This window comes from Spermophilus citellus, assembly GCF_964194105.1.
Source record: "Spermophilus citellus genome assembly, chromosome: 2".
Classification (NCBI taxonomy): Eukaryota; Metazoa; Chordata; class Mammalia; order Rodentia; family Sciuridae; genus Spermophilus; species Spermophilus citellus.
The window spans coordinates 224,193,110-224,217,175 of record NC_138183.1 but is presented as its reverse complement, the minus strand read 5'-3'; the positions used below and the strand labels follow the sequence as shown (position 1 = coordinate 224,217,175).

The 24,066-nt window shown below is 31.1% G+C and overlaps 1 protein-coding gene across 2 annotated transcripts in view; it reads right to left on the bottom strand.

The window, feature by feature from the left end:
- The window catches only part of ELP4 (elongator acetyltransferase complex subunit 4), a 249,056-nt gene that overhangs the window by 94,482 nt on the left and 130,508 nt on the right, over positions 1-24,066 (bottom strand). The gene's annotated exons all lie outside the window — the stretch shown is intronic.

Genomic DNA, 24,066 nt, shown 5'->3' with positions numbered 1-24,066 from the left:
TAAAACAACATATATATTTATATATATTTTTATGTTTTTTTTTTTTTTTGTAAATGGAATTGAACTCAGGAATGCTTTACCACTAAGCTATATCTCTAGTCTTTTTCGAGACAAGGTCTCGCTAAGTTGCTGAGGGTCTCAACTGAGCTTTAGAGGCTGCATCAAACTTGTGATACTTTGTCTCACCTACTCAAGGTGCTGCCTTTACTGGTGTGGGCCACCACATCTGGTGATAGCAATAAATCTTATTATTACAAATAAGCTTCCAAATTCACCCATTCTTGTATATAATTTAAATAGGGAAACTGAGATAATTTGAGAGAAACTAACCTATAATCTTTTTAACTTAATAATATTTATTGAGCATCTTATCATGTGTTAGACACTAAGCAGAATAGAACAGACAAAACTCCTGTTCCTAAGAAGCCCACATCCTTGTCCAGAAAGATGGAAAGTGAATATGATACATAAGAAAATTATACAGCATGTTAGAAGGTGATGAGTGCTATGGGGGAAAATGAAACAGATTGTGAGTGATTGGGAATGGCAGAATGGGGGTACTTTGCTACTTTGAAAATCATAGTCAGAAAAAGCCTCATTAAGAAGGTGATATTTTAACAAATATCTAAAAGCATCGAAAAAGCCATAAAACCATCTGAAAGAATAACATTTCAGGCAAAAGGAACAAGCAGCAAAAGGCCCCAGGCTTAGTGTATAAAAGCAAGGAGGCCATTGCTAAACTGGAGCAAATGGTGGGAGAAGAATAAAAGATGAGATCAAAGTTAAGGTGGCCAGGTCATATACAATTTTGGTGGTCACTAAAGGACTTCTGAGTGAAATGGAGAATCAGTGGAGAGCCTTAAGGAGAGAAATGACATAATCTGTCTTATATTTTAAAAGAGTCATCATCCTGGCTACTGTATGATTCTGAAGGCAGTTATGGTGAAAAGCAAGGATCTAGTCAGGGTACTATTATGATAATACAGGCAAATCATTATGATGGCTTGGACTGAATAGAGGTGGTAAAATTTTTTAATTATGAATACATTTTGAAGTAGAAGTCAGCAGTTAAAAAGGTTTCTATCAGTTTTGATATTAAGTATATAATGACTGCTTTATTCTATTTGAGGAAAAAATAATCTTTCTATAACCATCTGAAAAAGACTATGTCTACAGGGTTCTGAAGGGGAAGGACTTCTTCCACAACTTTCACAATAAAAGTACCTAAGATGTTAAGTGATAACAGAAACCATGTATAGTGTTTGCATTTCCCACAATGCCTACATTATAACTTTTAACATTTATATGTTCAATAAAATATTTAAAAAGTTTCAATGAACCAATTGCTATACCATACTACCTTCTTATGATTCTTTAGGCAAGAACTTTGCCTACCCAATCTGTCATAATTTCTTTCCTTCCTGACCTTTACCCTTCACTTCTATTTGACAGTTGTGATTTTTCTGGTGTGCAAATAATTTATATATTAAGAAAACCAAGTGGATAAATAACTGTTTTTTTATAGTATTAGCAATAAAATAGAAAAAAGAGGGTTACAACAGTTACCAAGCAGTTAGCTTCAGTAATTTCCAAAGTACTGTTATTGCCACATTGTGTACAAATATACCTTACATACTTTACAATCCAGGTGCTTTTTATACAAAGTACATACTAGAGGGGATAGGGTTGTGGCTCACTCACCTGGCATGTGTGAGGCCAGGTGGGTTCTATCCTCAGCACCACATTAAAAAAATAACTAAATAAAATAAAGATATTCTGTCCATCTACAACTTAAAAAATATTTTAAAAAAAGTACATATTAGAAACTCAAATTAATGAAGACCTTATTGCTACTGCATGGAAGAGGTAATAATTCAGTTTTGTTTTAGTAATATGGACAGAACATTGATTCAGTTCATAAATGTAAAATCAAATTCTTTCAGAATTCCTGTTCCTGAATAAATCATGTTTAATTTTGTGAGGGTCTTTGGGTTTGAGAGAAATCATGCCCTGGCATTTTTAAAATAAGCTTTCTGCAGTCCTAAAATGTCTATTTGGTAAGATGAAAAAAAAATAGTTGTAGGTCAAGCAAAACCGGTAACTCACATTCAAAGTTTTATAAATGAGACTTTCCTCCCTATTCTGTTTTGGCATAACTTTCCAAATATGCTTAAAACACAGACTTCTATTCGAATTAGAGAGAAATACATGTTTCCTCATTTTCTACCTTTAAATGTATTGACTGAAGAGATGGTGATGACTGGTAGCCTCACACTTAAAGGTTTTCTAATTTAATGCCAAAAGCATGCAAATAATTTAACATACCCAGTCTGTGGCAATTTTTTCACATTATTTATTAAGTAAGAATGTGTCTTTAATGCCCTTGTGTAAATTCTTTATAAAATAATGTTCACAGTGTTTAAAATACCCTGAAAGATTATTAAATTATATTCTGTTACTTTATTAAAGGCAATTTCCAAGAGATGCTACACAGATCTTATCTCTTCATTCATTTCTATTAAAAAACAATTCTAGTGATTTTACTTTCTCCAATGCAATAAACAGACCAATGGACTGCTAATAGTATTAGCCATGCAGGACACATCTAAAGATTGTAATTTTTGTTTTTTTAGGACACATACTATGTTTCTTGTGGTTCAAGGTAATCTTAAGGAATAAGCTGTATTTTTATAGGCAAGTAGTTTCAAATATGTGCAATATTATGAATGAATATAAATATTATAATGAATATCAGCTGTAACAAGTCCCTCTTTAAACAGAGTAAGATGAGCTAATCAGTATTTCATTAGATGAATAACCAAAAGAGAAGTACATATCAGTACATCATATTATGCAGAAGAAATTTCAAGCATATTTCAGAGTTTAAACATGCATTAACACGTTTAAATAGTTCATATCTATGGCATATACAGTGTTTTTTTAGGGAGTTGGGTAGAGAATGAGCCCAGAGATTTGAGCACACCAAGACTTATTCTACCACTGAGCTATACTTCCAGGCTGCATAAAAGTTTAAATAATTAAAATTAGAATTTATAATGGGTGATAAATAATGAGATTCCAGGAGGATATGTAACTGAAAACATGGCAATTGAAATCTCATAAAAACTATCATGTCTTGTTAGTTTTATTAAATTTGAGGTTTTATTCTTTTACATTTCATCATCTCACATAGAAACCACTTGAGTGAACTCTATATGAAATGGCTGTTTTATCACATTATTACTTCTAGTTTACATACATTCAATAATAATCAGTTATATGCATTTAGAATAAATATTATTTCTAACAAATGTCATCAATACAAAATCCCCCTATAACAAAAGATTTCCAAGTCCCAAATGGTGCTTATTTCTTTAAAAAAAGTAATAATTGATAAAACTTCAGTTAAAACCATTTGAACAGTTCTTAGAGATTCAGAAGCAACAGAGGAGCCCTTCACTGAACCATACAATAGCAATCAGAATAAAGAATAATTATACTGCGTCCACTGCCATGAATTACTCAGCAATGGGTCCCGATGTACCCACAGCTGGTAAAGGCCTTGGAGTGTCCTCACAGAGGGTATCGAGCTAGATGTTTTCCTATACCTATCAGGGTGGAGAAGTAAACTAAGGTCACAGTCATGAGCCTTGCTACCCACTCTTTCTCACCCACTTTATATGCTCCCTCTAGAAAAACAAAATGAACAATACTTATCTAAAAGCCAATTTCTGCTTCAAACAAAGTTCTTGGTAGGAGAGAGAGAAGAGTAGTTTTGCAGCAGACCTAGAGCCTGATGACCTATATTTTAGCTGCCAGCAGCTAAACCTTTAGTCACATGGCCACTTCAGAGGATCAGAGAATTCTGTGTGCAGCAGTCAGGGAAGAAAAGTGCTTTTCACAGTCACTTCACAAATAAGTCTTGCTTTTCTTGAGATGAGCAAGCCATTACTCACCAGGGAGCTCAGTGTGCCATTAGTAAGGCGGTTATGAGGGCACATGTTTTGGGATATCTACATTTATTTGTCTGCATCTAAATAGTCATATGTGCTTTTGGTCTAACAAGAAGTAAGTTGGATAAGGAGTAAACATCCTGTTTATGAAGACATAAAATCTTTTTTAAGTCTCTATTTAGTGAGTTATCTATAATGACTGAAATCTATGAAATCATGTATAATACATGATGTTTACCTTTTTTTTTTTTTTTTGGTGCTGAGGATTGAACCCAGGGCCGTGCATGCAAGGCAAGCACTCTACCAACTGAGTTATATCTCCAGCCCTGATGTTTACTTTTAATAACAGGTAATGAATAATGTTTTCTCTCACTGGTTTAAGTAACATGAAATGAATACTAATATACTTTCACTGCAAATCTTAAATACTTTCTAGGCTAGTTAAATCATTTCTGTTCTCAACCTTGCATGTCAAATGAGCTTCAAAATTCATCTTTTTAAGTTCTGTGCTGTAGTATAGTGTAAAGAGACGTTAACCACTTTGCGGGGGGATGGGTACAAAAAGTTTTAGGTGGAAATGTGTAAGTCAAGCAACCATTCATATAACCTTTATGGTTTTATTTTGAAAATTAGGCTGATGTGCAGGGAACCAAGCCCTTTACTTTCTATTTGAAATCTTTAATTATAAGCATTATACAGTTGAAAGGCATCCTAAATTAGGTATTATCTTAGCCCTACCTTTATTTACTTTTATGTAATTATACCAATGAAAGATGTAATTATAGCATTATACAAAATTACTAACCCATGTTTTTAAAAAAATGTTTCCTAAGTGATAAACATATTGCATATGGGTTAAGGCAATAAATCTTTAATCAAAATTCCCTATTTCTTGGTTAGGAAAAAATAACCTTATGAAAAAGTACAGTTTTGGAGAAATATTTTATGGGTAAAATTTCAAGATGCAATTACAATTTTATAAGTGATATAAAAATGGTTATTTAAACGCTCAATTTGGAGAGAAAATATCAGAGAAACATGACTTTTGACATGGAAAAAGCAAAAGGCTTTCTGTAATTCAATTTTTTACATTGTATTATTGTTAGGTGTCATGGAGACAGAATTACATTGTGACATTTTTGTTCTCATCTTTGATGTCTGTAGCATAAAATTATTACTCTTAGAGGGAGAAGGAGTCTCTTATTTGGAAAACAATGAGGCTCACAGTATAACAATTAGGAGGAAAAACCATCTTTCCTAAATAGCAGAGTCTTCTATAGGGTATCTTCTACAGGAATGGAAAAGGAAGACAGTAGGGATGTAACACTTTGCAAACTGAATTTTAAACAATGATTCAAATTATCATAAAATAATTAATCATGTTTCACTCAAGTGATAATAGATATAAATGTCAATTGACTACGAACAATGAATATGTAATCCCCTGGGATATTACTATCCAATGTTATCAAGATGTTATCAACTTGGCACCTCCCCTGTATTTGAAGGGTGTATTTAAAAATGCTCAGATGGTTTGGCCTTAATTAGTCATTCTGATAGGTATCCACATTGAATTTCCAATACATGTCAATAGAGAAAAGAGGACAAGATAATATAGACTAGTTAAAAAAATACATTTACATTTGAACTAAAATTATACAACAGGATTTTTATGCAATATTCTCAACACAATTTTAATGCAATAAGAAATATATTTTCTCTTTAAAAAGGTGAGTTTGAATAAGCCAAACATTTAGAAGGAAGTCAATATACTGGCAGGGAAGGATGAGTAGTGTGGAAAAGGAAGTAAAAAATCTTCACTAAGATTGACATGGCATTTGCAGGTAAATGGATGGAGTTGGAGAATATAAGGCTAAATGAAGTTAGCTAATCCCAAAAAAACAAATGATGAATGATTTCTCTGATTTAAGGATGCTGATTCATAAGTGGTTGGAGGGGGGCATGGAAGGATTAGATGAACTGTAGACAGGGCAAAGGAGGGGGGAGGGAAAAGAGTGGGCATGGGGGTAGGAAAGATGGTGGAATGAGATGGACATCATTACCGTAAGTACATGTATGAAAACACGAATGATGTGACTCTATTTTGTGTAGAACCAGAGATATGAAAAATTGTATACTGTATGTGAAATATGAATTGTAATGCATTCTGCTGTCATAATAAATTAAAATAAAAAAATAATAAAGAAGAAAAGATTGAGATGTTATTTTTTAAAAAAATCTTATAGGTTGAAGTTGGGCACGGTGGCATGTGCCTATAATCCCACTATTCAGGAAGCTAAGGCAGGAAGATTGCAAGTTTGAGGTTAGCCTGAACAGCTTGGTGAGACCCTGTCTCAAAATAAAATTAAAAGGGCTGATGATGTGGATCAGTGGTAGAGCTCTTGCCTAAGACGTGCAAGGCCCTGGATTCAGTACCAAGAACAAGAGGGAAAAACAAAAGTCGAGGATGATGTGGGGCAATAGTCCAAATAGAGTATGTAAATATTAAAGACAAGACACTGTTTGGTAATTACAGAAAATTTAAACTGTTTGATTTGGGCTTGGAGAATGATTACTAATGATCCCACTCAAAGAACAGACAACCCAAACCCACATGGAAAGTTTTAGAGATGTAGTCAGGTATTTAGCAGACAGAGTTCAACATGTTACGTGTTTTTTTTTAACTCACTGAACAAATATTTACTGAATACATGTTACATGTTAGTTCCTGTGTTAGGTGCTGTGGATGCGTAAATGAAATAAAATAAATTAAAAAAAAGAGTTTCTGCCACTCTTTTACAGAACAGTGAAGAGAAACACCAAGGAAATAGGAAATTATAATAATGTTGTAAGTACTGCAACAGAGGTAATTTATAAAGTACTTCAGGAGGACAGAAGTAGGCTACCTAACCCAGTCTTGAAAAATTAGGAAGAAATTTTAGAGGAAATGAGATCTACATTGAAGACTAAATTCAGAATAAGATTGATCTACCAAGAATGCTTGGAGGAAAAGGTAAGATTGTTTTTGGCATTTACAAAAGACATGAAGTGGTAGAGGAATGGGCCATTGTAAAGACTGAAGGTGAAACAGTCAAGATCCAACTTTGAGTTAAGGAAAGAGATGAGGAGAGAGGCAGCTTGCGCAAGAGAAGCAATTGCTGGATGCACCACAATATTGGACCTCAAATTATACTACAGAGCTACAGTACCAAGAACTGTATAATATTGGCACCAAAACAGACATTAAGACCCATGGAATAGAAGATAGACAAATCCACATAGATGGAGTCATCTAACATTCAACAAAGGTACCAAAAACATACTTTGGAGAAAAACTAGCTTTTTAAACAAATGGTACTGGGAAAACTGAATATCCATAGGTAGAAACTTGATCCCTATCTCTCACCCTGAACAAAAGTCAATTCAAAGTGGATGAAAGCCCTAGGAATAAGACCAGAAACTCTGCAATTACTAGACGAAAATGTAGGCTCAATACTCCAACATAATGGCATAGGCACTGACTTCCTCAACACATAATTTAATAAAAAGCACTGGACCAGAGTAAAGATTCACCTAAATACCTCTGAAGGAATTTACTAAATGAATTAATAAACATGTAAGAGTGATTTCATTCTCACATAATCAGTCCCTAAGCTTCAAATGTACATTATATTGAAATAATGATTGTTTTATTCTGTCAGAATATTAAAAAATCTGACAGACCACTTCTTTTATAGGGCTCTTATAGACACACACACACACACACACACACACACACACAGAACATCACAGAAATTTCATCCTGATATTTTAAGCAAAAGGAATTATTTTAAGTAATAATAATGGGAAAGAACTATTTTTTCTTGAGGTAGGAAACAAGCGATTTGACTTCTGCCAATCACTTTATTAAAGTCTGAAGAACACAATAATTTTGCTGTATAGGATGATATAAGGCATTTTTTTTGTATAATTTTATACAGTTTACTTGCTAAAAGGCATGACCATTTTACTTTATTGTCACATTTTTTATAGGACTCACAGTGTATTATGTTTAGGCATAAATGTATATTAAAGAGTTGAAAAAGGCTTCTATTAAAATACTAAAAGCATAATTATTTAAATATTACATAAAATATCATAATTTGCTTGTTTTCTAAATTTGATATAAACCAATTTTGCTTCTCAAATGAAGCAACTACTTTTCTGGATTATAAGTATTCAATAATTACCATTTTTAAATTTTTGAATATTTACTGCAAAGCAATGTAATATCAACTCTTCTGATTAGAAAATAGATACTTGTAGGAAAAATAGAAGTGATTTTATTTTTAAAAAATAATGCAAATGCATCCTACAATAAAAAGTACATTTAATGATCATGTAATTAGATGGGAGGAATAACTTGGTATGATAAGATGAATGGATCACAGATTTAACTGCCTAAGTTAAAATTTAGCACAGAATTAAGTCCGCCTAGCATGAATCAGTGTATAAATTAGACATTTTTTCATTTAATTGCTTTTGGAATAAAGAATATATATAAATAGTTTACTAATTTCCTTTGATAGTACTTCTTCAGAAATAGACGTCACCGGATTATATTATGTAGCTCAGTGGTACAATTTATATAACTGAAAAATTTTTAAATGTGAAAATATATTGTATTTTGATGGTTTCTTTAGAATATTTATTTTAGGTGATTATAGAAATCTTATTTGGCTCACTAATACATACTGTATTAATTAAAATAAAAGTAACAGAAAATAAAAAGATTAAATTTATTATTAAAAATAATTTATATTCCATTAAAAATATAAGTGCTTCATTTACTATGCAGATTCAATAATCACCTCTGTGATATTGGAAAACTAATTTTCATAAATTTCCAAAATAAAGTTGATGTTTATTTGACAACAGGTGCTTTAGAAAAATGTTTGCAGGTTGAATTAGAATTATAACTATTACTTCATAATATTATAGAAAATATTGTCTTAGGGAGCACTAAACTTTATTTAAAAGTAAAGAACAGAAATAAGCTTAATAAGTGCTTGCTCTGATGATCTAACAGAACTCTACTGACCAAACTTTTCTAGCCATTTGAACCTCTTCTGATAGAATCACATTTCAATTATCTAGGACAGATTAAAATATTTTATAAAAAACTTTCTGTATGTGGTCTATGAAAAGCCATTTTAATATCCAAATGACTTCATTTAAATAACCTTGGTATTTCCTTTCCCAAGTTAAGTCTGTTATTCACTTGGGCCTCTATGTTGGTTGTAAAAACTAGTCTTACTATTAAACCCTCCATGCACATTCTTAGATTTTTCTTTTTTCCAGAGTATTAACAGTAAGGCTTTTAACCTCTTTTTGTCCATCACTTCAAAAATGTTTGATAATATTTTGACTCCAAAGGAAAAGCATTTTCATATACGATATAAGGCAGTAACTAATTTATTTCCTTTAGTAGCAATTTTTCACTAGACTTTAGCAATTGTAGAAAATGTTAATTAAGTCTGGATAGAAAATCTTTATTAAAAAAACCCTAAATGTTTTCTAGTATAGTCTTCAATTTATTCTCTTTAAATTTATTAAAAAAATTTAAAGAATTTGAAACTTATTTTTATTTTATGTTAAAATGAAAATATTTTCTGAGAAACTCATTCTAAGAAACATTTTCATTATACAAAATACTAAGATGTTTTTAGAACTGATGAATTCTAATTAGTGTCAGATACTAATTGGAAATATTCAATATTTGACAACTATGGTATATAATAGAACAAATTTTATAAAGCATACATATTTTAAAAATGACTTTATGGTTTTTAAACATATGGCAAAGCTAACATTATACGTAATACTTAGAGTGCCTGCAAGTGTTTACCAAATATTTTTTTGCAAAGAATTTTGTGTTAGAGAAGTAATACTATTAAATATTAGAAAAATGACAGAGAAGGAGAGGGAAAGACAGGGGTGGAGAGAGAAACCTCCCTTGTGTTACAGGCATAGTTGAAGTCTTGTGTCACAAATAAAAGGCCCCTCCCTAGCATATGGAGTAGTTGCCATGTCCTCCCAGGGATGGTTTGTAGCTATGTTCACCTCAGGCTCATCAAGAAGAGGTAAACTGTCAAGTATGATTTCAGTCATAGGGTGGTTTGGTTGAGACAGATTAGTGGTATGTAATCATGATACATAGTTTATCCCAGCACCAAACTGCCGCTTGGGAAATCTTGAACTCAAATGAACACAGACTCAGTCATTATTAGTGTCAAAAAGGTATACAGAGACAAAATTTGGTTGGCAGCACGAAAGATGAACCAAGGCGAAAAAGTGACCAATTGCATGTTCAAAATTGAAATCGAGAGGCATACATCAGTTTGGAAATGCTTTAAATAACCAGCAAAGTCATACATTATTAATTGTTTACTGATTAATACTTAAAAGGTTTCTCTGAAGTAATGTATTTTTAGGGTGGTAATAATTATATGTATTTTCTTATTTCAAAATATTCATTCTCAAGATGATGCCTTTTATATATAATAGGGCAACAAAAACTTAAAAGTTTACATAATTTTTGTATCCTTCCTTTCACTGGGTATTCTGAGAAGTGACTTTTTAAAAAGGACAACTTAGTTTTGTAGAAATATTTGAACATGCAATGCTAATGCAGTTTGATGACTTTCTTAGAAAGAAATTGGGATATAACAAAAGATTGAACTTCAAATGTGGAAGAACTCAATCTAACTAACTTTCCAAATATTTTATAAACACTGGAAAATATATATTTATAAATTGTAAAATACATCATTCTATCAGTAAACACAAACTTTGGTGTCTTTAAATCAGACTCCCCCCCAACCAAATATCCACAAAAAGAATGTCCTCAAGTGTCAATGCCTGAAGTGATACGCTCTGACAAATCTAACAGCTCTTTCTGTGTCATTCCTAATGCACTTGTCACTCAGTATTATCCATCCTCATTAATGACAATGGGAAAGTTTATCTTGGGAACACGTTTTAAATCATCTACTCTTTACAATGGGACCATGAAATCTCTTACAAAACATGAGGCGGGAACTACTCTGACAACAAAACCCCTTCCTGGCAGCTTTATTCTTAATTCCTGTTCAAGGAGTAATCTGTTTATTATAAAATCATACAGAACAATATATTAAACAGAATTTGAAACAAGAATAGCTAGTGTGATTTTCAAGCTTACAAGTATTTTTACAACATTTTTATTAGGCTGAAAACACTAAGTTGAGTCCTTTTTGTGTGGTATTTCATGCAATCTTTTCTAGTCTATATTATAAACCCCCTCTGAAAAGGGGGGTTGTTTTACCTAATTTTAAGACAGTTTTCAAATGCCAAAGTCACTAATAAGTACTTAATTAAAGTATAATATTTTGCATTAATTTAAATAAAAGCTATTTTGAGTAAAAATGTTCTCATGTTAAAATTTCCTATCTAAATGATAAATATTCCAACTTAAGCTTCCCATGGCTTAAAAGTAATCTTACCAGCACTAACTTAAGACTATATCTACATTTTAACTTTCAATATGATCTTGTTCCCTTGCCTAAGAAATTTTTATAATTAAAAAAATACAAAATGAAAATAAGCAAGACTTCTTGATCCATAAATGTCTGCTGAAACCTTCTGCTTTAATTTGACAATTCTAGACACTGGATGGTGTGGCTTTGTGCATTCCTACTGATAAAAATCAATACTTAGAAATGTGTCCTCATACCTCAATATTCTGTCGTTCGAAGTTTAATGCTACATTTTTGTTTTACTTACATAGTAAAATTATCTTTAATTATTTTAAGAGATATTTGATATTTCAAAAATATCACATTTAACATTGACTTTTATCATTTTTAATCATATGAAGTTATCTGTGTATTTAAACATGCTACAAATAAAAACATTGAATTTTAATATTTAAATTGTATAAACATGTAATACATAAAGCATTTTTTACTTCAGGATTCAAAACTATTACTTTAGTATATCTAATTAATGCTCTACTTTAAAGCGAAAAAGATTCCTTTAAAAGATGTTTTTAAAATTATATGGGCTTCATGCTTAAGTTCTAAGTAAGACATATAATAAACATCATAGTTAATTTTTAAAGTTTTATAAAAGAAATATAAATCTAAGGATGATAAAGAAGATATACATACAAATTAAAATCGTTTCTCATATATTAAGTACAGTAAGGGTATACAGAAAATAGCAATTTTCATGTGGCTTCAGAAAGCAAAATTAGTACTAATGGATGAGAGGCTGCTTTAGCATCTGAAAGAATCTGGTAGAGAATGAAATGGGGTGCCTCTAAGAAAGTGAGTTCCACGTGATTACAGAGAAGCTGGATGAGAAAATACGTGCACATAATAAGAAGCTAGCTTTGAAGCACATTAATCTCCCTTCCAATTTTAACCTTTTATGAAATTTAACTATTTTCTCAAAGAGACAGTATTAATTTTTAAGTGCAAATTACACATCAAATGATTGTGTGCATCCATTATTTTTCAAATAAAGCTTAATTTAAAACTATAAATCATATCACTCAATTGACAATTAGCAAATTTTATTTAAAGTATGTAGCCTTCTAAAGTAAGTATTCTTTATAGCAAATTTTCTCTGTAAATATTTTCGGCTTTACAGGCCATAAATTTTCAATTTAGCAATAATAGTGTAAAAGTAGTCAGAGACAAAACAAATAGGCCTATTTGTATTTCAATACTTCATGATCTAATGTAACAGGGTCATAATTGGTTTTATTCTGCCCTTTCCACACTTAATTTTACATGGACCAATACATAAGAACCCTTTGAATAAATGGGAGTAGATGGGAATGTTATAATGATTGAATGCTAAAGCAAAGTACTTTTGGTACTATGAAGAGTAGATCATGTTTTTAAAATATTTTTATCTGTATTCTTTCTGTTTTTTGACTAAGCTAACAAGTCAATAGGTTATGTGAAGGAAATACAGTTATAAATTATGTTCTACAAAATTTTCTTTTGATTATAACTGTTCCTAATTAAATTTCTTTCTGGATTTCGCAGGAGAACATTCTAAAGAAGTCAAACTAAAGAACTAGATTGGAACTTGTCAGCTTTATGTTCACTAAGAGGCCAATGGATGACTCTTTAGTAAGGATAGTCCTAGATTCTCTTATGATGGAAAAGGTATTACTTTGCTGTTAAAATACATTTAAACCAAAATGTCCAAAATGTTACAGTCAAATTCCATTTTATACTTCATCCATCTCTCTCTCTCTCTCTCTCTCTATATATATATATATATACACACATACATACATATATATATATATATATATATACATATATATATATATATATATATATATATATATATATATAATTTTTGTTAAAAGCCAGGAACACATATAGGCAATGAAATAACTATATTTGCTACTGAATACTAGGAATAGTAACACAAGAAATAATAATAGTCAACAGGGATTAGAAAGTATTGGTACTTCAAATGAGGGAATTAGGATTTATGCTCTAGAGGACTTTTACAAACTTAGTCTAAATTTTAGTTCACGGGGCTGGGGATGTGGCTCAAGCGGTAGCACGCTCGCCTGGCATGCGTGCGGCCCGGGTTCGATCCTCAGCACCATATACAAAACAAAGATGTTGTGTCTGCCGATAACTAAAAAATAAATATTAAATAAATAAATAAATAAATAAATTTTAGTTCACATCAGGAATCAAATTTGAAACTCTTTACTGACATTTATAAATTTGAACATTTATTATTAGATCTTTTAAGATAAAGCATTCAAAATAAATCTCAATGTAATAACATGGCAATAATGAAAAAATGAGTCAGACCCCATATCACATACTGTTAACTAGAACTTTCTTTCTCATTGATTAGTTGCTATTTTAAAAAAATATTTTTATTTGTAGATGGACACAATACTTTTACTTTATTTATTTGTTTTTATGTGGTGCTGAGGATTGAACCTAGTGCCTCACACGTGGGAGGCAAGCACTCCACTGCTGAACTATGACCTTGCTCGTGATTATCTGATATTTTTGAGGAGTACAGTTTTACTTCATATTTCAGCTATAACACTTCATATTATTAGCTGATAATTGCTGAAAGTCATTTTACTTATGAAAAACCTTAAAAGTATATTTGAGCATCTATGGAATACTATATTAAACTATATTAGCATTATTAGACTATTCCATATATACTCTGAAGGTTTTTTTTTTTTTTTTTTTTTTTTTTGGTTTTGGAGATTGAACCCAGGGCCAATTAACCACGGAGCTACACCCTCAGCCTCTTTTATTTTTATTTTGAGACAGGGTCTCTCTTCGTTGCTTAGGGCATTGCTAAGTTGTTGAAGTTGGTCTCCTGAGTTGCTGGGATCACAGGCATGTGTCACCATGCCCAGCTGATGGTAAGATTTTTATGGTCACACTGTCTAGAATGTTTTGACCAGTGTCAAGAAGGCATTCGTTTATTCATTCATCTATTCATTCAATATTTGCTGAGTATATACATGATTGGGCATTGAAGTTGGAAAGGGATGTGATGATGAATAAAACAAGCCTAAGTTCATAGAACTTTTGTCTTTAAAAGAATGATATTTTTCCAAAATGTTGGTATTGTATAAAAGAGATTTCAGAAGTGCAAGATGTTTTCCCTCTACTTAAGTACAGCAACAAAAATAAACAAAACAAGTAGAATAGATATTCAAGAACTAAATGACAAGCAGAGAAGAGCAGTCCTGGATCAGGGTTCATTCTATTTCATAACCAGCTTTAGTACTTCTATAGACCTGCCAGTCCCACAGGTTTTTAAAGGATAATGTTATCATTCATTTGAATCTTAGTTCAAATCCAATGTTAACTTACTTTTATTTAACCTAGAAGATTTTGTTTGGCATTCACTAGAAATTTAATTTTATTGTTATTTTTGATAGTATGCAGTGACCACCAGACCCCCCAAATTAAGGGTGTGTGGTTGTTGTGTGTCTGAATGTCTAAATGCAAAGGGAAGAATCTAAAAGTGCTAGATAGGGGCTGGGGATGTGGCTCAAGCAGTAGCGCGCTCGCCTGGCATGCGTGCGGCCCAGGTTCGATCCTCAGCACCACATACCAACAAAGATGTTGTGTCCGCCGAGAACTAAAAAATAAATATTAAAAATTCACTTCCCCTCTCTCTCTCTCTCTCTCTCTCTCTCGCTCTCTCCTCTCTCACTCTCTTAAAAAAAATAAAAGTGATAGATAAATTTATTTCATTAGTATAATTTCACAATTTGATTTTTTTTTGATGGTGCTGGGGATTGAACCTTGAGCCCCATACATGATGGCAAGTGCTTTACTGTTAAGCTATATCTCCAGTTTCTACAATTTGATTTTTTGAAACTAAAAATGACTTTTAAATCATAGATATATGTATTATATGCAAAAATCTAAGTATTAACATTATTATAAAAAGAAAAATATTTTCATTATTATATTTAGTAATTATATGTTTCAATAATTTTCTATAATTATGTCAAGAACGTGGCACTAATGCATGTGGTTTTGCTTAACATTTTAGTAATTTACTTATAAAATATTAATAAATTAGTATTGTGTTAGCCTTTTCCTTTGTTTACTGAATAGAAGATAAGTTGACCCATTTATTTATAAGCTCAATAAGGACAATCCATTTCATGCTATAGCAATGACCCTTCACAAAGATCTTGTAAATGAGTAGCCTATTACAATATGTACAAGTGACCTTTAAATTGCACCAAGGGGCTTTTTGTTACAAGCTTTTTCAAAGCTACACCATAGCTACAGTATAAGTTAGGAAAATATTTCTTAGGTTATTGAGCAGAAATGGTAGAAATATTAACAATAAAAATGTATATCAAAATGTACAAGTGAAAAGTTTGAGACATTTAAATCCATACTATAATAATACCTTTAAAAATAACTCTTGGTCACAAACTATTTTTTAATCATAGGAGAATTAAATATTTAAAATATTCATAAACAGTTCTTAATCAAAGACTTAAGAAATTTGATCAAATAAAACATTGCTGGGGCTGTGGATATAGCTCAGTTGGTAGAATGGTTTCCTTGCATGCACAAGGCCCTGGGTTTGATTCCCAGGACCAAAAACAAAAAGAAAAAGAAAAAAGCAAACAAACAAAATAAAATAAAACATTGCTTATAGTGACCTTTGGAAACATAGTTATATCAAAATTAATACCAGCTTTATTTCATAATAAACATTTTTAATTTTAGTAAAAGATACTTCTCCCCTTTACTAAATTACTATATATTTTGAAGTTTTATTCCTTGGACACATTCAGTAAATAATAGTATACCTAAAACAAGATATACCCAAATATGTTCAAATATTATTTATATCAAGCAGTGGTATTTAAATAATTTTCCAATAAAGTACTGGATCAGATATTTCAACTGCTTTACTAAGAAATTTATGAATGAGTGCAATATATTTTTGATGATCTTACAAAACATTGAAACCAAATACTCAATTTCATTAAACCTTCGTATTCGTTATCTTATTTTTGGAAAGCTCATGCCAAAATGATTTAATTTGATTCTCTACAACAATCGGGGGTTGATTTGACAGCACCTGACAAAACAGTTCAGTGAACTTCAGTATGCTAGATATGAAGGACCTGAACTGGTTACTTTACTAAAAGGCCACCATGGCATGAAGTTGTGAATTTTAATTTCTAATTAAATAAGAGAACTGCTTTACTAGTTTTGGGGCTAAATACATTTCCATTATACCCTACTTTCTCTGTTCCCCAATCTTATCTTTTAAAAACTAAAAATTTAAGTTTAATATCATGTTGCCTTAATGAGGAACACAATTTCTTCATATTACTAAGTTGTTGAAAATGTCTGCAATAGTATTAATCAATAAAATAGAAAAATACTTTGCAATCATAGGATTTATTGTTTAAATTTTCTTAAAGATAGTACTTAGAGAACTTCCAACAAATAAAATATTTGCAAAGGAGAACAATAGCTTTTGATAAGAATGAATAAAACCTTCATTACAACTATTATGATAAAAGATAAGTAAAAAATTAGGAATTTGAAAAATTAAACTTAGCAGACCTTTATTAACTTAGAAGTTGCATATATCTTAATTATCTTACAGGATAATTTTTGATGTTTCAGAGATAGGGAATAATATAATACATTGTAAGTTAATTTGGCTTACTTTTGAATTATTTCAAAATAGTTGGCTGAAACAAGTGAACCATATTTTTTTTTGTTTTTGTACAGAGTAGCTGGCTTTTGTTGGATTTAAAATCCAATCAAAGAAAATAGTCCATAGGCAATGGCTTTGCATTTTTTTGGCAAAATAATTTTTCCATAATAATCTACCTGAAATAGGTGAAAGGAAAGAACAATATTGCCACCCTAATATAATCATATATATGAGTATGTTTATGTATAAAACAGCATCATGTTATATCAGGAATAAGCTATGATTAACCTAAACTTCATAATTTCATAAGTGCTTGTTATGCCAGAAGGATGAATGCTAACATACATAATATCCCATGTCTATATATATTACACATACATATATATAACGTACACCTATTTCTGAGATTTTTAAAAATCCATTTCTTGCTTGAAAATTCTTTAGGACAGAGGCTTTCTGGCTTATATACTGAAACTATTACAATGGTTAAATATTAATTGATGACATGATGTGCACTGAAGATATACAATGTTTGTACCATTGGGGCATGGTGGACAGTTAAGAGCACAGGCTTTAGAATAAAACAGATTTGGATTTAGGTGTCACTTTTGTTAGTTATTGGTTCTCTGACTTTGGGTAAATTAAGTTGCTTAGTCTCTCTGAACTGTAGGTTTCCTTACTTGTAAAATGTAGATGATAATGGTATCTGGTAAGTTGTGACATCTATTAAATAATACATATAAAACAGTTGCATTATTCCCAGAACCTTGTTAAACACTTAATGAAACTATTTTTTTATTAATTATAATTATCAGAATTCCTGAACACATTTTAACATTTCTACTGTAACCCTGCACACTGAGTCAGAAGATCTATATTTAATTCTGGTAACCATAGATGAGCAACTTTCGGAAGCTTAAGTAACTCCTCATATTTCTTTTCTAAAATGTGTATAATAGTTATCTGCAAGGGTTTCTATGAGGATAAAATAATAATTAAATATGGCAATGAATGTGAAAGCATACAATACAATGCCCTGAACAAATTAAATACATTTTTAAGAAATTTATTACAAAATTAATTTAAAAAAAGTAATTTATCAAATATTTATGGAATACCAATTACAAATGTTCAGGATTTAGTTGCAGACAACACAGCTAAATGTCCCTAATTTTTGTGGAGTTAATATTTTACTGATGAGGTTGAGGAAATAAATGAAGTGAAACAATTATAGCAATATGTAAATGTTACACCAAGAATTAAAACAGGGTATGTGATTGTAACTTAATACTTCAGATGGGTAAATTGTCTCTAAAGAAGAGAATGAGATAGTTAACCTACAATCAAATGACACAAAAGGCCTGGAAAGGATTAAAGCAAACATTTGCTGTGCGAAGATGCTTAGGCAATGACTAAACTAGGAATGTTTTGGATAAAAAAGTATCCTTAAATTTACATATACCACAAAGTTCAAAGATACCTTATTAAGCATTAGTATGCAGGTATGTTGAAGGATATACTAACAGAATATATGTTCTTATCTACTAGGAACTCAACATTACGTTTAGGTGAGGAAATGGGACAGCTCTGATTTGCCATCATTTTGTTTTCTTTTTCTATCTTTCTTAGACACATAAATAACACACTGTGAAAGGAACTGCTTGAGAGTATCATATAAACTGGTAAACTCTGCTTCAGTAGTTCTACAAATGCTTTAAGAAAATCCTTAAAGTACTGCCATGTAATTTTCCCAAGCCAAACCACAGAGCATACACATAAACATTCATGACTTCAAAATTTAGGAAAGAGGAGATTTTTTTTGTCTCTACATCTTTAGATAATACTGAGTTTATATCATCCTGGTTTCAAAGTTTTGATAACTGCACTGAAGGTATCATAATATCTTTCTGAGAAATGCATGAACTAAAGACAATTAACAGGATTAAAAATATTTGATTTCTGCTTTGTGCAATTGTCTTGTTGTTCAAACATATTATGCTTTCCTTAAATTTCCCTAGTAAAATGTACTTATGAATTAATATAATAAATAGTGCAAGGTATAACATTAGATCTTAAGTTCAATTTATAAAATGAAGACTTTTATATAAAGTTGTTTATAGTCAAGATATTTTAATAATATTTCTCAAAGAAATACAATTCATTTCATGTAATTAATTGCAAGTTTAACACATTAGGTGTTGGTGACTATACAGAAGAATTTATAATAGGCAAACATGAATTGAATCTTCCTTGCCAAATGAAGCAATGATGTTATGCCAGCCGAACATCATGTGAAATGAACACAAAAGCAAACAGGCCTTGTGCTGCCCCAGGGAAAGTCAGCAAGATGGCAGTTTCAATCATTCGGAATAATACTAAAGCAGCCTTAGGCTTTTCTCAGAATGGAAACATGTCACTATTACTGCACTATTTCAACAAATCAGAATGCAGAGAGAAGAACACTTATGCAATCACATTCTGGAAGGGCACTTTACTCAACATTTAAGTGGAAAACAATTATAAAGAAATTTCAGAAAAATTGTCAGTGAACATAAATGACTCAGGGAAAAATGTTTTTTTTTCTTTCAATAGGCTTAATAGATTTTTAAAAAGCTCACCACTTAGAAACAATTTCCTTTTACAGTCTCCTTAAGGAACTGTTAATGTAAAGATAAACTTAGATGAAATGGTAAGTGGAAAGTTTAGTACTCAGGCTGCTGGTAAGAAATACTCATTATTCACCAATAAAATACTATTACTCTGGAAGGTTTGATCAAAAGGAGTAACTTTTCACAACATTTATATAGGAAGTTTAAAAAATACTTCAAATATTTTGGGAAATTACCTAATCAGTATACTGTTAGCATATGTCTAGTCATGTAGCCATCTTTGGTCAATCATCAAAAAATCAAAGGCAAATTGGCATGACTCAACTCTAACTTTAATACCGCATGATTGTGTCGTGTAAGCTTGTTTTGTGTGAGAGTTGCTGTGGTTTTAGCAGAGAGATTAACAACCGGACCTAAGCTGGCCTCCAAACCTTGCCCTGCTGATGCCTCAAGCTCTTTGAAGTCTGACCATCATACCTGGCAAAACAACAGTGGGAACTAGGATGGTGTCAGATCTAATCAAATTGTTCGCTGCAGCATAGCTAACTATGGGGTTCACTAATTGGCCCAATTGCGGATTATACCTTTTGCTACAGATTCAAGACAATAATTTAGTTAAATGATGTTTTTTTTTTCCTTATCTCTTCTAATTAAGATTCCAAAGTGGGAAGAAATAGGATTAGACAGTCTCAAAACTGTGTTCCCCTTAAGGTGGTATGCACTTTTGATAGGTTCACTATGGAATGTAAAATATATAGGATACTGCTATATGTCTCTCTCAGGAACTAAAGTATGAATGGGCATAGTAATATAATAAACATTAAAATGTGAACAGATAGGAAATTATACTTGATTGTTGAAGAATGTTCATTTATGTTTCACAAAAATGTATACATGCCTATTATGTTGAACTTTGAGTTTTTATATTTATTTTTGGCTAACTGGAATAAAAACTAACTTAAAAAGAAACCAATATTTCTGATGGGCATCATTATCAGACAAAGTATATTAGACTATATGGTCCATGATGGTCCTACTTATAATAAGGCTTCTAAGTCTGACATTTAGTTTTCCATTATTTTACTTAGTGACATAACTGTGAATTGACAAGCAAATTAACTCTTCCTCTCCCCGTCTCTAGATATACTAACCATACATTCACCCTCTTGCTTCTCATTTAAAAATTGGAAAGACTGTTGAAAATAAATGTAGAGAAGAAAGTAAACCTAAGACCAAAGTATTAAGCAACAACTCAATTTGTTAAGCATTTTCATAGTGTTTAGTAGTTTACAAGAATTTATACTTTTCCAAAATGTAAAAATTTCAAATAATTCTGTAGTCATATCAAGTTATATGACAGCATCAAAGAAAAGCTAATTCATACCAGTGTCACCCATGATTCTGGTCTTAATACTTTAGAAAAAAATTCCCGGTGATTGGAATAGTACTGAGATCTGTATTCTGAATTAAGTACAAAGTATCATAAGACCACCCTGAAAAAACTTGGTACACTTTGATATTCTCTGCTCTCAATAATCATTTAGTCTACAAGACCCACATAGGCATTATTTATTTATTACTTCTGGGACAATTCAAGACTGAATATTGTTAATCCATATACTGTAAGTTTTTAGTAAATGATATATATCTTGTACTTTTTGGCATATTCCAGTGATCGTACTCTGACTTGAACTTAAAAACACTGATTCTTATAGCTGAAAAACTTTCACGTAAGTAGAAACCCTCTTTGTAATAAACTTATAGATGTTACAACTAATAATACATTATCATTCACATTAGAAAATTATAATCATAGAATGTAGAAGCTCAAAATACAACATCAAAATAACAAAATAGTATTAAATGCAAGTGAAAATTCTGCTTTTATATAATCAAATAGCAGCCATATTTCAAATTCTACCAAATCTTACTTGTTTATGTATTATAACTATATCATAATTATAATGTAAGAAAAAATTAGCTTATGATAATCACGTTAAAGGAGCAAAATAATCACAGAAACTAAAATAATGCAAGTTTAAGCCATTAATTTCATCTCAGAAATGAAACTATATACCAAGTAGAAACTGTGAAGGCAGTATGCATGGGTCACTTAACCAGTGGCGCTTATATAATATTTACAGCTGCATTATTTGGTTAAAATCCCTATTTATAATTTCTCTATAGTGTGTATATTTCAACAAAGATTGTACACCTGCTTGCAAATGATCCTATTCTTAGTTCTTTGGTGAATACTTTCCTAGAATACATACTAGGATTTTAGTGTTATTAGTATAGATATGATTATGCTATGGTTTTTATAGATGGGCTAATTTACACAGTTTTATAGTTATAGGTGTCAGTAATAATTTATTGTGGTTAGATAAATGTTTCCACTTTTCTGGATAATACCAATACATACTCCAAAAAGGAAAAAATATTCTTTTGACTTCTCCAAATCACTCAAATAAATTAGAGACTATTAAAGTTATTTTATGTGCTAAAAGACCTTAGTAGTTGTTAGTAAAAAATATTAATCAGTTTTCATACATAAAAAGGGCAATGACTAAATAAAAAAGTACCCTAAAAATATGGATAAGGGTGTTGGCCTGTTTCTTTTGTTCTGTATCTCAAACTATGTTCCTTTTTGAGACCATGTGAACTAGAATTAATTTCAATATGTAACAAATCTGCCAACATGAAATCAGAAAAGCTATTTTTATTTTACCTGCCAAATCACCACCTTTTGCTTCTGAAAGAAGACTCAGATATAATGTCTGGTATATTATAGTCCCAGATTTTACAAACTAGTATGAAATTATGTTTTTAAAGCATCAGGCTATTGAAAAAAAATTGATTTGTTGTATATACTAAAACATTGGCACACGATTGATGATTTTTCTCCTAATAAAGGAATCCTTGAACTAATTACTTTCAAGTAATGTCTACTTTTGTTTCTAATTTCTGTAATATATCCCTAAAGACTTGCTATCTGTTTGGGTATGCATTTTATAATGCATAATGCTATACTGAAAGCATTTAATTTTAGATAAACTACATGCTTTTATTCTGTTTGAATTACACCTACATGTACTTAGGTTTGTTAGATTCTTTATATTTTTCTAATAACCAAATTTAATATTATAGCATAAGTAAATAAGTTATTTAGAATGGGTTTCACCTATATTTCTATTAAGAAAACCAAAAATTCTTTTATGATTAGGTTATAAGCCAAAAGGCAAAGGATCTGATCAATTGTTTTGAATATTCACTTCTTAAAAAACAAAGTTTTAAAATATTGCTTCCAAAGCACAGGGTGACCAATTATAATGGCTCTCTGAATTTAGTAAAGTGAGAAGAAGAAAAAAGAAAATAGGAATGGAAACCTGTGTGGTTAATAAAAGATCTCTGAACAGCTCTAATGGTAAAGTGCAGTCTCTACTAGAACCTAGTTATTCAAAGAAGAGGTTCCACTTGACATTATGTAAGTCCATCACTTCTCTTCCTTCCCAACCTCCCAACTCTCCAAAAAAAAAAAAAAGAGGAAGAGATATTATAAATATGATTCATATACTGTACTACTTTAATCTTTGAGCACAATAATTGTTTTCATTGGGGAATCACCTTGCTTAATTTTGATAATAATAGAAATGATACCTGGATTTGGTTGACAGAATTTTGATTTTGGGGAAAAGGGTGCAATTTACATCTTTCATTTAAAATATAAACTCCACTTAAAAGAAAATGATAAGCCTGCTTTCCTTGGAACAATAAGCTATAAATTTATACCTCTAAAGTTTTAAGCAATATAATGGTAAATTACTCAGTATTCTATTAGAAAAGCTGAAACAATGTTTGAACAATTACAGTGTTGGGTTCCATTTCAATGGTTTCTTTTGAGAACTAAAGCAAATTAGCTCAAGAATCACTATTTCTACACTCTCACTCTTTTGGCTTTAAGTGGCTTTTGAAGGGAGTGTCCCCAGATGAGAAACTTCTAACACTCCTGCAGAGATGACCTGCTTGAAGAACTGGCTGCCTGATTAACTATTAACTGCTCTCAATAGGATTAGATAATTAAGGACATTGATGACCATTAATTAGGAGGAGGGCACATTAATTTGTCACTGGATAGGGCCTTTACAATGATTTATAGGTTAGTGCTACTTGCAAATGGAAAGGGAAAAAGAAAAAGAGAGAGAACCATTAAGTTACCTTATCAAGTGGCCAGCTTAAAGAGGGCAGAGGGTCAAAAAAGGGCC